The sequence below is a fragment of the Artibeus jamaicensis genome, unplaced genomic scaffold, assembly GCF_021234435.1.
Source record: "Artibeus jamaicensis isolate MK-2021 breed Jamaican fruit bat unplaced genomic scaffold, CSHL_Jam_final contig_415, whole genome shotgun sequence".
NCBI classification, from domain to species: Eukaryota; Metazoa; Chordata; class Mammalia; order Chiroptera; family Phyllostomidae; genus Artibeus; species Artibeus jamaicensis.
The window spans coordinates 14456882-14475982 of record NW_026521823.1 but is presented as its reverse complement, the minus strand read 5'-3'; the positions used below and the strand labels follow the sequence as shown (position 1 = coordinate 14475982).

Genomic DNA, 19101 nt, shown 5'->3' with positions numbered 1-19101 from the left:
AAATTTCTCAAGTTTGGTTTGTATGAAAAGATCTCAAACTTCTTCAATTTTAAAATTTAGAAATTTGCATATGTAATCTAAGTTTGTAGTTATTTCTAGTGGTACATTGACAATTTTATTTTACTTTCTGATCAAATTTTATTTTATAAAATATGTCTGATAATTTCAATAACTGGAGTCCTTTCATATCAAGTACTCCTGTTATGTTATATTTATGTAAATAGACAAATACCATATGATCTCACCTTTAACAGGAAGCTAAACAACAAAACAAACAAGCAGGTAAAATAAAAACAAAGACACTGAAATAGATAACGGGGACAGCGACCAGAGGGGAGGGGGAGGGAATTTCAGGGGGAAAAGGGGAGGGATTTAGAGGAACAAGTATAAAGGACACAAGGACAACAACTAAGGGGGGGGGAATGGGAGGGAGGTGGGGAGCATGGGATGGGGGTAAAAGGTAGAAAACTGTACTTGAAAAATAATTAAATAAAAAAATTTAAAAAAACCCAAAAAAGCTGTACTTGTGTATAAATTTATGTATATAATATAAATAAGCACATATATATCTATTTATATATGCTAGTATTTATTTATATTCCTGCTTATTTCTGTTCTGAGTAATTAATTTTCCAGAAATATGATGTGTTAGACCACTTTAAAGCTCAAGATGAAGAAGCAATTCTATTGAGCATTTGTGTTTATTTCTGAAGACATTAAATTTAGGAACTATTTTAAACTAAATTGATGTCTTGATGTTTTTTTACCACTCAGGTTTTAAAGAGTACGACAGGGGATTCCATAGTCCATAATCTTAAGATTCCAGAGTCCTAAGTCAGATTCTTTTAAACTTTAGAATGGAATATCGGAATCCACTTGTTTTGTTTCACTAACTTGTGTGACCTCATAAAATATATGCTGCTAAAACAATTTCTGTCTCTAAAATACCAACTCAAAAATTAAAAATATTTCTGGACAATTAATTAAGAAAGATGTAGAATTTTCTATATTTCCAAAAAGCTTTAGGAGAAAAAATAAGTGCAAGTTTCTCCTTTTACACCTTTAGGTTTCTTTTTAAAAAATTATTTTGTGTTTGGTAGACAAAGAAAAATTACTCAGTAATTCTTCCAGCTCTAGGCTAGAATCTTGATTTCTAAATATTTTATGGAGGTATTCATCTATCAGCAGGATTAATCAGTTGATAATAGTGGTCTCTCTTCTCCTCGCTTTCTTTATTCTCCTTATGAAAATTGGAGGTGTATTGATGTAAGCATTTTTTGCCTGTATCAGCTAGACAGCATCTTAATCCAGTATCAGTTTATTTTACCAAAAGCTTAGTAAATTGTAAAGTAATATGGGTTTTTGAAATGTCAAATATGCAACTACTATCAATTACTTAGCTTTATTTTTCCCATTACTGTGATATAATGCAAGATAAGATTATAAATAATAAATTAAAATAATATAAATAAAATATCCTTGAAACATAAATTATATAAAGGAGAATAAGGTAAGGTTTCTGCCCTCAATAAGCATACAATTTTGATTATTGTACAGGCAAACACACACAAAATCTAAGACATTGCAACAAGCATTTAAAGGGGTATACAGAAACTAGTGTAGGCACATGTGGGTGAAGGACAAAATATAAGAAGCAACGTAATGAATGGGACTATTTTGCTTGGAGAATAGCAACAGGAAAATATAGCAGCACTCTTGAACTTGTAGTGCGAGCATCTTTATTCTACTCAGTGTAGTTAAGAATTTGCAAGCTTTGATGTTCTTAAAATAAAAAAAAACTTATGTTAGAAACATCTAGACAGTATATGATTTTAATTCCCAAAAGCTTACTTGTTCAAAATGCTAGATGTGCAAGTACCTCACTGCCACATTTAACCTAGAAAAATAATTCTATCTCCAATAATGTATTCAGAAACTCCTGAAGTAAACACACCTACTTATGACAGGTGACACCATCTACCTCTGCAGAGAGGGGCAAAAATAGGCGTATAGTTGTGAGTACAGTTTATTCTTGTATTATTATGTATTAATTTTTGTATTATTTTTCTACATGAACAACTATAAACTTACTTTTTTTCTACTCTGTATATACATGGGGTAGGATTGATATTAAATATTTAAAATTTTAAAGTACAGCTATGGATAATTTGTTTTAAAAAATGTGTGCTATTGTTTCAGGCTGTATTTTAAGGAAGTCCACAAAATATGGGTGAAATCACTGAAATACCAAGAGTCATTAAGAAAGTATTAGCAAGCAAAAAATAAAAGAAAGTTTTATGACAGTGTTGTTTATTTCATTAAATATCATTAGCACTTGTTAACAAGGTACCAAAAGGGACGATGAAGATACAAAATGAGGAAGATATGCTTCATATCAATACACATGTTTTTCTTGGTCTTAATGCATAAATATACTTTTAAAAATGATATAATGTGTGATATGTTTGTCAAATAAACACATGCAGTGTTTATTAATCCATAAATAAACACATCATACATTCAGAAGTGAAGAAAATCATGACAGAACAGTCCAAGTTTCAGTACATTTTCACATAGGAATATAGGCTTACCAAGTTATGAGGAGAGCTAGAATATTCCTAGCTGAGAAAGATGTGTGCAGAAATTTCACACGAAACAGTAGGGGAGTGTGTTTGGCTGGAGAACAGAATGAAAAATCATTATGGACATACAGAGATAAAGAGAAAAGGGGCAAACACAAATAAAACTGTGAAAGGCCTTGCATTTCATAGTCAGTAATTAGTTTCTGTAATGTATTTAATAACAAGGTATTGAAGAGGTTTATGAGTGCAGAGATTGCCCTAGAGCTCAAGACTGGCAGAGAAATACAAAACATGTGACCATAAGGTAGGGGAAAATGGAGAAAGCCTAAATTATTTCCACAGTAAGTGAGCTACAGGAAAATGAAAAAAAAAAGCCTTGCACAGGCTGTCTGTGGAGCTTACAGTTGGACTAATGGTGGAAAACAATCAAAGAATTAACAGAAGAGGGAAAGACAAATAATATGAATGTATGAAGAAATAGTACCTCAATTACAGAATGCTAATATCAATTATATTCAAGTCTTGATGGCTGCAATTCCACATGCCTTTGTTTAACCTGAAGCTCCAGCTTCTGCTGATGTTCCAGAGTAATTACTGCAGTACCAGCCTCACTCCCAAGTGTCCCAGTTTAGTAGACAGTCACCAGAGTCATATGTCTGTACATTTCTATATATTTTCTTATTTTACATAATGTTAAAATCAAAGGGTAACTATCCCAACATGGGGAAAGTTAGTGGAAAAGTTATAAGCTGAAAGCAAGTTTAATTTCAATAAATTTGTCAAATGGAAGAAGGTAGCAAAAAATGAAAAAAATTACATTCAGGATTATGTTTGCTTTTTACCAAAACATAGACACAGGAGCTATGCCTCCTCACTAGCTGAGTCTTCTTTCTGCAGCCGAAATGTGGCTGTTGAGATCTTGGTGCAAAGCCACTTTGGATTTTCAGTAATCAACATCACAACTACTTATAGTAAACTATTTCAATGCTATAATAATTTTAAATCTTAAATAATGATCTAATATACAGTCTGGTGTATAATGTACATTATTTCTTGAAATTGACTTATTTAGAATCTTCAGGTCAAGACATTTGATTACTATATATCAAAACATTAATTTTATAAATGTGACTCTCATCTTATAGATGTACTTTAAAAGTGCCCAACTGGTAAAGGTACGTTCACTCTGTGAAAATATGCATTTATATTAATTTATAAAACATATTCGCAAGAGTTTTATTTTGATTTTTAGTTACAACAAAATGTTCATTTAAATTTCTTTTTTCTATTTTTGTTAAGTATAGCATGGTAAAACAAACAAGTAAGGAAATAAAAATGTCTACTGTGAAACAATGTAAACAATGTACATAAAATGCCTAGGAAATACTTAGCATGTCATGTATGATTTTTCCATTCTTACCTTAGCTAACAGCACTAAAAATAGATCATCAGTATTCTTAAAACTTGGCTGGAGAAAAGCAACTTTACCCCTTTTGTAGAAAAGAACTCTAAACTCTGGACAAAAAAGCAAAGAACTACAAAAACACAACAAAACTGTCTCTAGGATTTGAACAGCAAATAGAGGCAGATACCAAAAGGAAGTTGAAGCTGGGAAAAAAGGAAATTTGTGTGTGTGTGTGTGTGTGTGTGTGTGTGTGTGTGTACTAGCCTGCCGCCCTGGAAAGAATCCCGGTGTGTGCCATGTGGGTGGCTAAACCTTACATACAAAATCTGTAGTTTTATTCCTTAAGTTTTGTAACAATGTTGAGGTCAATACAGGTGCTATGATCTAAATGTTTGTGTTGAAATTCTAATGCCCATTGTGATAATATTAGAAGTTGGGGAATTCCAGAGGCGGTTGTATCATGAGGGTGGAGTCAGTCATGACTGGGATTAGTGTTCTTATAAAAGGAGACACCCTTTTACCTTGTGAGGATACAGCTAGAAAGCCCAGAATAGGAAGTAGGCCCTTACTTAACACTGAATCTGGGGGCAACATAATCTTGGACTTCTCCTCCTCCATGACTACGGGAAATAAATTATTGTTGTTTTTAAACTACCTGCCAGCCATCCTACCATGAAAAGAGCCAATTTAAACCAAGGGATAAGGAGACAAGAACAAATGCAGATGATCAGACTCCTCATGTTTTGCTGAATGGGACCATAAAGGTATTTGACTAAGAGCGTGCAATATTTTTTATGACTAAAGAAAGAAGGATCCCAAAGGCAATTCACAGATCATCAAAAGTGGCTCCTCAGTTTCAAAAGGAAAAGCTTTTGGCTGAGTTTCAACAGACCAGACAACCCCTGTCCAAAGGGGTTATAGGGGACTGACCCCTACCCAGCAAAGCCTTCAAGTCTTGGCTACCTCTGCCCAGGCAGGGCTCTCCAAACTCCAAAACTGGAATCTTTGGACCACACTGGAAGAAGAAATGTTGCCTTGGGCCACTGTGATTTTGTGATTATATGACATTTTGACACATAATCACAAAAATTCATAATATTTTAAGTAAATCTTACCATGTTGTGTTGAACAGCATTCATAGTCATTATGAACCCTGCGGCCCTCAGGCCGTGAGTTGGAGAGTCCTGATGGGTTTTGAAGGAAGGAGTTTTCTGGAGCTATGGCCATGTCACCAGGGCAGAAGGCTACATCCAGTAAAGGCCAGGGATTGCTCAGTGGACCCATGGAAGTGGGGCTGCTCAGAGAGCTCAGATTGGTGCAGTAACTAGCATACGATTCCAGGCCTGGAGAGCCATAAAGCCACAGGAGTGAGAGTGTCTCCCTGTATCCAGAAGGCAGAACACCTACCCCAGTGGGCCTGGCAGGCAGAGCACCCAGTTAAAGATTATTCTCAAGCTGTAAGATTTGGTGTTGTTTGCTCTTTTGGTTTTGGACTTGTTTAGTGTCTTTCCTATTTCTCCCTTTGGAATGGGAGTGTTTAGCCTGTGTCTGTTCCACCATTTAATTTCTAAAGCCCATAATGTGTTTGACTTTACAGGTTTATGGTTAGAGAGAAATTTCCCTCACAATTAAGTATACCTTGAGCTTCACCCATATTTGATTTAAGTGACATTTAGATACATTTTTGGACTTTAGACTTTTGAGCTGTTGCTGGAATGACTTAAGGCTTTGGGGGGCTATTGGAGTAGAATTAATGTATTTTGTATGTAAAAAGAATGTAAATTTGAGGGTCCAGGGGTAAAATGCTGTAATCTGAATACTTGTGTTTCCCTCAAAATCCTAATGCCCAGTGTGATGGTATTTGGAGGTGCTGAGGTCATGTAGATAAAACCCCTCTGAATGGGGTTAATGCTTTTCTGAAAGAGGAATTACAGAGCTTACCAGCTCCCATTGCCACACGAGGATACAGGGAGAAGTCACAGTCTACAAAGTGAACCCCCACCAAACACTGAATCTGCTAGTCCTATGATCTTGAATCTCTTCAGAACTGAGAGTATGTTCAGTTGTTTATAGCCACCCAGTCTGTGGTATTTTGTTTTAGTGGCCCTATAGTAACCCAAACAGACGAAGACAATAAGATCTGGAAAGTGAGGGCAAAATATCAGAAGGGAGTGGGAGAACAAGGGGTACCCCAAATTTTTATGGTAAACTCAACCCAGATCTCTTGATGAATCAATGCTTATGGTAACATCTAAGCATCCCAGATTAGACCAATGTTAATATAACTGAACACAGATTTCAGCTGCCAAAACTTCACAAGGATCAGAGTTTAGATTTTGAGTTCAGCCAATTGTATCTGGATTTAGTTTATGACACCTTGTAGAGACACAAGATTCTGTTATTTTCCTCCAAAGACGAAGTGTGTGTTTTCTAGTTATATAATTATAGTATCAGTATAAATAATTTCCCCTAATGTGTACATAAGATAATTTATTTTCCAGTCTTTCTGAATTTTCTAGAATATCTGAGATTGACTAGAAGCATTCTTCTGAAGTTCCTCATATTAACAATTATATTCCTATTCTATTACTATTTTTCATAGGTAGCTGATCTATGTCATATGACATTACAAAGTTTATTCTTATTAACATGAAGGTACACTATTTGTTAGCTTAAAAGGTAGATATCTTGATATATAGCTACGAAGCTAATTTGTACTTGGATAATAAATTCTGCTTGGTATTAGTACATTACACCGTGTTTTGTAATAATGTGCAAGATCCTTAATATTTGATAAATTGCATTTATTTTGGTCTTTTATTGACTTTTTTATGCATAATCTACCTAAAGTAAAATGTGCAGTTCAGAGAGTTTACAAAAATTTGCATATCCAAATAGTAACTATCACTTGAGTTTAAAATGTTTCTATGTTCCCATAAAATTCCTTGTGCTCTTTTATAGTAAATTACTGACTCACAACCCATGCTACAGTCATTGCTGATCTGATTTGTACCATATCATCTTCTAGAAATCCATGTTAAGAGAATCTCATAGTAGCAGTCTTGGCTTATTTTGCTCAGCATATTACTCTTGAAATTTAGACAAGTTTCATATGTCAGTAATTTGTACGTTTTTATTGTTGATTAATATTTTATCATATATATCCCTTTGACTATTGCTGGTAATTTTTTCTATTTTCAAGTATGAAAATAGAACTGCTATAATTATGCATAAGTGTATTTTGGACAAGTGGTTTCATTTCTTTTGATAAGTATCTCAGAGTGTAATTCCTAAGTCACATCTGCAAAACTCTTTTTCAAAGTAGTTGCATTATTGTGCATTTATACTTGCAAAGACAAGAGTTTGAATTGCTCAGTATTCAGGCACACTGTACTACCATCAGTATTTTGTTTTAGCCATTAAGTAAATGTGGGATGGTATATCACTGCTTTTTAATTCTCATTTCCTTAGTGACAATTTATGTTTACCATTTCTTCATTTGTTTATAGACCAATTCTGGCATGATATATATTTTTATAGTGTTTATTCAAATCAGTCAGAGGATGTATCATTCAAAAATGTTTTAAATCATGATTAAATATTAAGAAACCTTACATCTAAAAAGAATTGAACAGAAACCACAAAAAAGAGAGAATGTTTATTATGCCTCTCTGTGGCTTGCCTACTTTTTTTGTAATAGTATATTTTGAAAAATAGGTTGTTTTAATTTTGATGATAATTTAATTTATCACATTTATATGTGGATATATTATCCTATCTAAATAATCTTTGTCTACCCCAAGGTAGTGAAGATTTTCTCTTACATTTTGCTCTAGAAGTTTTAGTGTTTTTTGCTTTCATGTTAGGTACTATACTCTATATCTTATGTACTTTGTGTATGACATAAAGTGAAATAAGGGTTCTTTTCCACATGTCTATTCCGTTGTTATGCTTAAAACGTTGTTGAAAGCCTATTTTACCTCTGGTGAATTCTGTTGACATCTTTTATAGGCATCTATTATTTTAGTTTATTTTTATAATTATTGGATTTTGATCAGAATATCACCTAAAATGATTTCATTTTTTAAATTTGTTTTTGTTATGTTTTTTGGCATTACTCAGTGTAATGAATTTTTATTGCATTCTGTTTATTAATCCATTGGAAATGTTAAATAAAAACTTTCTGGATATTGTTATGGCAAATAAATCTCCAAGAATTTCTCTCTTGCACACTGCTTGACAAACTATTTCACCAGAGGCTTCTTCAGTAACATTCAAAAGCTCAACAGATTTGCAGGGATTTGGGTTCTCTCAGCAAAGCTGATGTCAGTTTGCAGTAACACTGGATGTTCACAGTCCTTTGAATACATCACAGGCACAGTCTATACACTAATTACCAAATGTTTAATTTTAATACTTATCTTGTCCTTCTTTAAATATCTCACCTCTTTAGAATTAAACGGGTCTCAAAAAGTCATTTGGGTTTTTAAATAACACCAATGAATAAAAGTTCTCTTCCAAAGGTTAAAAGAACCTATAACTCTTAGAATAGAGAAAACACAGATGATCTCTTTTGGTAATTGTTAAAGGTCATGTTTTAATCTAGTGCCTCGAACTGATAATAGGGAACAGCCACAAGACTATAGTTGAAGGTCATAACATCATACTGAAATCAAAGTATATTAGAATAAAATCAATTAAACATGGTATTTGTCTTCTGAAAATATGGGTTTGGCCAATTTCAAATCCCTATATTTGGCGTGGATCATTTTAGTGAGCTATGTGTATGAATCTTAGGAGAAATTATTATAAAGAACAAAAATAAAGTAGATGGACTATAACATAATGTAATTATTCTTAATATTTGTGAATATTATTTTTGACTTTTATGGTATAAAAAGTAGCTTTAATATATGTGCTTATTAAATATCTTAACCAGATTTCTTAATTTTAAAATATTTTTTCTTTCTCCATAATGTTTGTTTTCTATGAGAAGAAATGTGTGTTTAATTGTTCTGATAACAACTGTCCAGAATGAAAACAAAACAATTCCAAACTTTAATGCTGTGGTACTACCTTTCTCTTGACACATCTAGAATGTTGGACTAATCTCAAGCTAAACACTAAAATTTGTCTTAAAATTATAACATTTCATATTGCCAATATAGAATTTATTATTATTCAATAATCATAAAAATATTTAGATTAGAAAAAGTAATATAATAGATAGTTTCTCAAAATACCTCATGATTTGTTGCACTCATAGGAAAAGATATTCAATAATTTATCTGATTATAAATTTTCTTTACAATACACCCTGATGACAGCTTTAAAAAGGTGAAACTGTGGCTGTTTACTCATCAAATTCCTCACATACATTAGGAATAGATAAGAATTAACACAAGGACCTTCTTGGTCTTTTTACCTGCTTTGCTGAATGGCACTGTATCCCTGGAATGATTTATGTCAGAAACTGACTTCAGAGACTTGACAATGCTCTGAACATGCAGGTCAAAGAGCAGGTACAGAATGGCCCTTGTTAAGTTAATTCAAAATTAAGTGTTGGGGGAAAGTCATAATTAAATTATATTCCCAAAACATTTAGGAGTGAAAAAAGAACAATGCAAAGAAAATTAAATTATTTACATCTTTATTAATTCTGGTAGTCTCAGCTAAAAAAAAAACAGTGATTTAGAAATTTAATAGTTACGAAAAAAGGGCAAGACAAATTCAATTACTGGGAGATTTTCCCCATTTTATTCTTAATAAGAAGAAATGGATTTTGTAGTCTCCGATTTATAGAATTGCTTATAGTTGCAAATCATTTGGTGGGGGAAGGAGAGAAAAAAACAAATATTATCTACTAAAAGTTAGAATCAGATCTATATTTTTAAAAGGGGTCAGTTTTTACTGATTAATTGCATGCTTCAAAGACTTTTATTTAAATTATTATATTTTATTATCCCAATGTCCCTAGTCAGAAGAAACTGAGATTCACAGGAATCAATATTTTAAAGTTTGGACAGCTAACAGATGGAGAACTGTTATTAAATTCAGTTACAGTTCCTTTCAACTGTTCATTGTGGGGTTGAAGGGACCGAACACAAAAGCATGACTTTGGGTGGGAGGCACAAAATGCAATATACAGATGACATATAGAATTTTACACTTGACCCCTGCACTGGGTAGGGCAAACTAGGCTTATAGTAGTGAATATGGAAAACAAGGTTCATTTTTGCTTTACTATTTATTATTGAATTATTTTCCATATGAACAACTTTAAACTTACTTTTGTCTCAGCCTGTATAATCTTATTACCCATTGTCAACCCAATAAATTTCATTTTTAAAATAGATTAAAATAAAAAAGATAGGAAGCAAAATTTCACAACAGAAGGTAGTAACTGCTTAAATATGGTGAATTTTCATTTGTTCTTAATGATTATCTGTTCTGACATCAGTTTTTTATGTAGAAATAAAAACAATAAAAGAATATGTTAAATGATGAATTGTAACTATAATTAATTAAATGCTTCTGTGTGCCTGATACTTTTAATATGTTAGTTCGTAACCTTATTTTTATTTGACAAGTATAGGTGTTATTATTACCTTAATTTTACAATTTTTGTTGTCATCCTATTTCATCATTGGGATCTTAGCAAATCTTTATCAACTTCGTTCACATATTTATAAAAATAGACAAACTGTTCTTATTGATTTTGCTAACTTACCTCCCCAGTTCATCTTTTCTAAATCCTAACTCGTTTTGTTTTACCTCCCACATTCTCTTAATATCAACCCCTGTTTTATGGTTTAAGATTCTTTTATATTTTGGCACTGACAGTCTTCATTAATCAAAAATATCAAGATTACTTAGTTCCAGAAATCCCTCTATCTCATTCCTTTGACTTAGTTGATCAAAATTTGAGAAAAAATATTTTACGCACTAGACCAGTGATAACTAGAATAATGATCCCCCCACAATGTTCACACTCTAATCCCTGGAATTTGTGCATATGTCACCTTACCTGACTATAGAGACTTTGTTGAAGTAATTAAGTCAAGGATCTTAAAATGAGGAGATTAATCTTGGATTATCCAGGTGGGTCCAATGTAATTACAAGAGTCCTTATAAGAAGGAGCCTGGGAAAACTAGTCAGTAGTAGATGTGAAGATAGAAATACGAAGGTGAGTGGTGCAATGAAAGAAACCAGGGACTTGTCCCCAGAAGCCTCCCAAAGAAATGCAGTCCTGCTAACATCTTAACATTTTACTTCTCCAACATCCAGAACTGCAAGGTAGTCTATGTATATCATTACAAACCATGAAGTTTGAGATAGTATGTTATAGCATCAATAAAAAAAAAACTAATACAGATTTTGGCACCTAGACATAGAGAGCCACTGTAAGAAATACCTCGAAGATGTAGAAGTGGTTTTAGAATTATATGATGAGCAGAAGCTGGTAGAGTTGCGAGATACTAAGAGAAAAAACAATACTTATAAATCGATGTGACAGAAACATAGATGTTACAGTCTCTGCTGGTGAGCGCTCGGGATAAAATGAGGAGCAAAATAGAGAAAACTCATATTTTCAGTAATCCTCTAGAAGTTGAAAAAGACAAGAAATGGATTTGCTCTTCAGAAACTCCAGAAGAAATCAACCCTAGCGTAGCCTTGATTAGAGTTCATTAAATTTGACTTTATAGTTCTGACTTTCAGAACTTTAAAAAAAATAATTATGTTGTTTCAGCCACTATGCAGGTGTTAATTTATAATAGCAGCAATATGAAGTTGACACAAGTATGAAAGCAGATGTTCCCAACTTCATCCCCACACCTATTGCCCTTTCAAATTATCCCAAGTAACACAGCGAGGAAATGTTCATCATCCAGGGCTAAGGTACTTCATTGGGAGGAGCTATAATTATTAGAATTAAATTAGGTGGATAATGAATTTGAAATGTAATAATTTGATATGTTTAATGAGAATTTTACATGGACATAAAAGTTGATAGAATTTCAAAGTGCAAATTGTAAGGTAAGTATACCTCACTTAAACCTTGTCACTGGGTTCACGTAAGACTCTTTTTGGCTCTGTGCTCCTCCTAATAAAGACTGTTAGTCATTTCAGTAACTAACAGCCACCTTGGGTAGGTCCGTGGTTGAATAAACATCCTATCCTATTCTATAGCTAATTACATGACATCGAGTTTCTCTGTATGTTTAATATATTATTTTTTAGTTCCCGAATACACCAATGATGACAAAGAAAATACATTGCTTTATTTTTAAAAGTTACTTTTAGCTAGCTTATCATTGTCTTGAAGTAGTTTGAACTCAGGACATATGCTAAGTCAAAGTTGCCAATATAGAGATTCATGAGACAATCAATAGGGCACAATACAATTGTTTACCATGGAGCCAATTATAATTAACTTCCAATGTAAGTCTGATAAGGTACTTTAAATATCACCCTGGTTACCCACTCAGTAATGTGAAGGTAGCCTTTGCTCACCTAACGATGAGCATGCATCGAGATTTATCACTACAGTACTGATGTACCTTTGAGCATCAAAAATCAATAAAATTATTTTTAAACAACTAAATTAACTAATGTTAATTATATTTAATGTCCAACATATATGGTTATATATTTGGAATATATCATGCTTACTTTATTGGAAAATAATTTTATCAGAAAGGATAAAGTCTGCTCTCCCATGATTGTTTTATTTAATTCTTGTGTCTTTCTGTGTATTCCTCTTTTTCCCACTCTAACAGAAATTTTCCACTGCCTAAACCTAATAGGACTGCAAGACTTCATATAGTAAAACTTTAGGGTGATTTAAAATTCAAAAATTGATTTAGGGTTCAATACACCAGCTTTTTTCTTTTACATTTATGTAAAATCTCCCAACTGACAGTAAATTCAGTGAAATATATTTGAATATACTTTTTATACTCTATGTAAGTGTAAAATAAAAATACATTTCATTGTTCTTAATTAACATATTTATTATATTCTTGGAATTCTTACCTCCAATACAGCTGTAATTTCTAGTAACCTATGAAAGAATTTATACTCCCTATTACCGTGCTCCCTACAGCAGTATCCTCAATGCAAGTGCAAGCTATTTCAGCCAAGAAACAGAGCTTCTTTCCTAAATAACCTCAGTGCTGTTTCTCAGACAGATACTCTATAATACCTAAGTGAGATGTTTTGCCAATATATATTTTCATCCTGGCATAGCTGCTTCATAAATATGGAAGTGCATAGCTCTATTTCTCTCCTCTTTCTTCCTTGTTTTGTCTCACTTTCTCTCCCTAAAAATGCAAGATGATTTGAAAAAGACAAATTTTCAAGAGTGGCAAGTAAATTTCTATTCACCTTTTTTCTGTGCAGAAACATTAATGGACATGAGAGGAGGTATTGTCTTTAATATGGGCTTGTTCTAATGTAGTGACAATAGCCTCAAGAGTGTTTACATATAGTAGCTAAGTCCTGAAAGATTTTTCTTTGCCTTGTGCCACCAATAAAATTCGTCAGCACAGAAATACCAATACATTTCTAATGTCCTAAAAAAGCTGCTACCTTTTAACCTCTGAGCTTCTAAATGTGTCCTAATAAAGCTAATTAATAAGCTGCCGTATACTGGTAACTAAGACAAAAAGACATGCAACAGATTATTAAAATACTCAAGAATGGGGACAATGTCCTAACATAGCAAACTCAATGACAAATAATGATATTTGCTTGGCCCAACAACCTTAAAAAAACATTTGAAAATGTTGAAGTCTTTGCAGTAAAATGCAAACTGATGCTCCAGAGAAATATAAACAAGTGAAATAAAATGAGTAAGATGTTAGAGGGGGAGAAAGTAAGGGTATGAGCTTAGCCCTGGAGATAGTCTGGAATTCTCCAGTTTTTGCTATTTCTTAGTTGTATGACTTTGGGTGAAATGGTATACATTCTGTGCCTGAATTTCCATGTCGTTAATATTAGAGTCAAGTCAGTATCTGATTTATGTGGTTGTTATGAGGAATGAATAAATTAATGGTTTTTAAGCCCCTGAACAGAGACTGATACATAATGGGTACTGTGTAAGCGTGTGTTACATAACATTTATTTTAAAATTTTCTTAGATAATTCCATTTTTTCTTTGTTATCATGGGAAAGTATCTCACAAACCAAATTTGAAGGCTGATGAGCATCTGTCAGTAATTAAGATGCCATCAGAGCTCTGAAGAAAAGTAGAAATGGAGAGATCAATAGTGGGGCAGGTGGAGAGGTGAATTTAGTGTTCTCTCAGTCAGCAGGAAGACGAGAAACAGCAGATATTTCCAACAAGAACACATTGGCAATTTGTCCATCCCACACGTCCTATTAAAATTAAATTAAATGCCATAATTATACCTTTGAATACAACTGCTATAGAGAAATAATGGCACATAATTCTGTAGATTAACTTTATGTGACAAGGGTACCAAGTAGCCACACATTTGTTTTAGTTGTTTATTGATCCATCCACCGATCACTTATTCATTCAAACATTCATTTAACAATCACCCACAAACACGTGAATCATCATTCATACTCCAATCCAAGTACTTGAATGGACTGCACATGCTCTCTTTATAGGAAATGTTATTGAGAAAATAGATTAAAACATTAATCATAATAGTTCAAATATTAATCATAATTCAAATATTAATCAGATAATTATGGGAGGTATAGAGAACTAGTCTATATAGAAGGAAAGCTTTTTACTAATTAAATAATGTGAAGAGACAGCCCTTCACAGTTGTTCACTTTGAAAAAAAATATTTTAAGAAAGTCATAATAAAATGAGCATAAATATACATAACATTTACATGTATCTACATATATAATTTATTACTTGATTCGTGGTCTCTTAACATGCAGGTGTACTATAGCCAATTGTTGAGTGTATATATACATATATACATATATATATATTTAATCACCTTAGTTTTACCTTTTAAATGTAAGTAATATTTCAGTGAATGGAGATAAGTGTGAGCATAATTAAATAAACAACTAAAAGACCAGAATACACATCCAAGCTCTAAACCAGCAACCACAATGTGACTTCAGGAAAATCATTCCAAATATAACAGTTAAAATGAATTAAATATTTTCCAGTGTTGCATGATTCAATGTTTTTGGTGAATTAGCAATGCTATTCTTATTCCTATGAATAAAGGTCAGTGACTTGAAATACAGTTTAAACACTGATTTAAAAGCCACAAGGTGACTTATTAACCCTGCATGCTTTAGTCACTAGACAAATAAGGCAAAACTGAACATGTATAGACATAAATTTTAAATTACGTATTTTCAGTCATGTGTTGTTTTTAAAATATTTTATTGCATTTATTTCATTTTTCTCTTGACTTTTCAGCTATATGTTGTGTTTTAATAATCACTTAAATAATTTCATAAGAATTTATCTTATGCTAAATTCATAATCCAACATTTTTTGCTAACATGTATTTGTGCAAGATGGTTATGCTTGTTGTCTTTTGAGCAAAATATCTACCTTAAATACAAAATAAATTGCTTCTTCAGGGTATTATATCAAGGGCTAAAATAACACTTTATGAAACATAAAAACTCAAATAATAGATAAAATATCTACATTACTTTTGAGAGAGTTATCTATATCTAATAAACTATAGAAAACTGTCTTGAACATTAAAAACATTCAAAGGACCTAGCTACTTTAATATTTAGGAAGAATACATATTTTGTGAATCAATATTGAAGTATCTGCATATATTCCAGATGTAAATATTTCCAATCTTTCAGCTTTAGTACCCTAGATCTCCAGTCCTGTCTGCTTTGTATAAACAAAACAATCTTATGCATCAGCCTTCTCTACTCAATTGACCAATGTAGACTTCCCATATAAGGACAATTGATTATCCATTGTTAAAATAGTGCTACATAATAAACCACCCAGTCAGAGTGGCTTAAAACAAAAATATTTCATTATTTCTCATGCGACTATGGGTAGAAAGTGTAGTTGTGATGATTTGAAGCATTTTGTGGCAGATCTGCTTGGCTTTTTTATGCATTGAGGGATTTTGCCAGGCTACAGTTGGCTCCTAAAGTCGCCTTGGCTGGGACACCAGTCTCTTTTCTATATGCCCTTCACATACCTGGCCATAGTCTTATGGTTGTGTCAGTGATTTGAAGGGAAGAGAGCCTCATCATGCAGCAGGGACAAAAAGGATAATGCCCACATTTTCAGGCTTCTGTTTGTCTTATGCTTGCTGATAAAGTCTACCTAGCCAAAGCAAGTCACATAGATCAGCTCAGAGTCAGAATGGGGAGGCACTAGAAGACACACTATTAGGATACAGGGAAACTTTTCATTGGCACAATTAATGCTGTACACTAAATGAAAAAAATCTGAAGGATTATAATAATTTTAAGAGATTACTATGTTCTAATGAACTCAAATATTAAACTCATGTGAGCTCCTTCGTCAGTGGAAAATGATTGCACTTACAGTCATTTCATGTTTTTCATTATAAAATTATTGATTATAAAAAATAAAAAATGTCTTATAAATCAATAGTCACATGTTGAAAATATTATAGATATTTGAATAGTTTTTACCTTTACATATATATAATTACATGTTAAAAATGAAACTGAGAATGTACTATACATACACATCCATGATGTTCATACTGTGTTTATATGTGTAAATGTTTGCATACACATATAATGTTATATAATATAGAAATAAATATGAAAACACAGAGACACATGTTCATGCACAACGGACATGCCCCACATACATATATCCTCTATGACAAACATTTCTCCCATCATTTAAAATTATTGAAACTATAATTTAACACTACCTTTATTAAAATGTTTACCTGTTGAGATATTAAAGTATTTCTAATTTTAAACTACTACTGATAAAGCTATATTATATATTCTAATACCTAGATATGTTATACCTTTAATTTTTTCAGGCTGATATCCTAGTAGTTGAATTATTGGACAAAAAACATAAATGTTGATAAAATTCTTAACACATGACACTGTGTTGTAAATGGTCTTACAATTTATCCTTCTAGTAACAGTGACAGAAATTACAGGATCCCCTTCTCTTTCAACACAGCTTGGTAATTTAATTTGCCAATGCAAAAATCAAATAGGCTTCTCTTTTATTGTTATGGAGGAAATCTTTACCAGTTGCATGATTTTTCTCAAATTATTTAACCTTTCTCTGCTTCAGTTTTCTCATATGAAAAACTGGTATGATTACTTCATAAAGAAATTTGGTTAGCATTAGAAACTGTGAGAATTATAAATTGCTGAGCATATTTTCTGGTGGAAAGCAAATACTCAAAGGGGTCTGGTATATTTTTATCATTGACAGTACATTGTTGACTTCCTGTGTTAGACATTCAAATATTGCAAATAGTTTCATAGTAGGATATTCCTCGTTTTCTTATCTAACTATTGGCACTCTTTATGCTAAGCACGTCAGTACTTTGTCATTTGTAGATCAATGATATACAGTGTTAGTCAGTAAAGAATTTTATACTTCGAATCCCCATCGTTTTATTCTTTTTATATATACTTATATTTTTGTGTACTTACGATCTTAAAGATCTTTGCCAATAAAAAGAAGGAATGCCTGAAATTTAAAAGAAAAAATAGATTGTTTGAATTTTATACAATTTTGTATAAATGGAATCATTTGACTTATTTGTTTAGAAAAAGAGTTTAGAGATTTATTCATGTAATTGTATCAGTTGTATGAACGTGAGACAAGCCAGTCAGCCAGGACAAGTGGAAGAAGTGAACTATGTAGATTGTTAATGGCTAGACAGATTACAGACATCTAGTGAATTACAAAATCCTATCTTCCCTACACAAAGGACACTTAAGAGTAAATGGTTTATTTTATGAAATTCTCCTAAAATGGTGCACTCCAAGGCATTTGTGTATTCAATATTCAGAAATTGAAGGCATTTTTGTATACCAATAATGAAATATCTAAAACAGAAATTAGGAAAAATATTGCATTTGATATAGTAACAAGAAAAATAAAGTACCTAAGAATAAACCTAACCAAAGATGTAAAATATCTATACTCAGAAAACTACACAACAGTGAAGAAAGAAATTAAGGAAGACACAAATGAAAGCATATACCGTGTTTATGGATTGCAAAAAATTAACATCATGAAAATGTCTATACTACCCAAAGCCACTTATAGATTCAATGCCATCTGCACAACTAAAGAAAACAGCAGTGAAATGAAAAGGAAACCAACTGTATGGAAAAATATATTTGCCAATGATACCTCGGACTAAAATTTGTTCTCCAAACTATATAAAGAACTCACATAGGTCTACTGCAGGGATACAAAAACAAAACACCCCCCCTCCCAAAAAAATAACCCCCTGGCAATGGGCAAGGACACAGCTGATTGGTGGTGTTGCTCTAATATTAGTCAGGAGCAAAGCAGTTGTACAGTGTTTAGTTCATCCTAGCTTGTTGCCTGTGTTGGTGGCAGACCTGGTTCCTGCCTGGGGCACATAAAATTTAAAAAAAATAAAAAAATTAAAAATGGGCAAAGGACCGGAACAGACACTTCTCTAAGAAGGACATATAATGGGCCCAGAGACATATGAAAGGATGCCCAGCATCACTGGCCATCAGAGAGATGCAAATTAAAAACCACAGAAAACCGTAAGGAATTTTCTAAGAAAACTAAAAGTGACAATGCCTTTTGACCCAGCAATTCCACTGCTAGGAGTATATCCTAAAAACCCTGAAACGCCAATCCAAAAGAACCTATGCACCCCAATGTTCATAGCAGCACAATTTACAATAGCCAAGAGTTGGAAGCAACCTAGGTGCCCAGCAGTAAATGAACAGATCAAAAAACTATGGTACATTTACACAATGGAATTCTATGCAGCAGAAAGAAAGAAGGAGCTCCTGCCCTTTGCAACAGCCTAGATGTAACTGGAAAGCATTATGCTAAGTGAAATAAACTAGGTGTTGAAAGATAAATACCATATGATCTCACCTTTAACAGGAACCTAATCAACAAA

General features: G+C 32.6%; 1 pseudogene; it reads left to right on the top strand.

Annotated features, from left to right (window-relative positions):
- The first annotated feature begins 18439 nt into the window (after nt 1–18439).
- On the top strand, nt 18440–18583 carry LOC119044096 (uncharacterized; annotated as a pseudogene).
- Nucleotides 18584–19101: the final 518 nt, after the last annotated feature.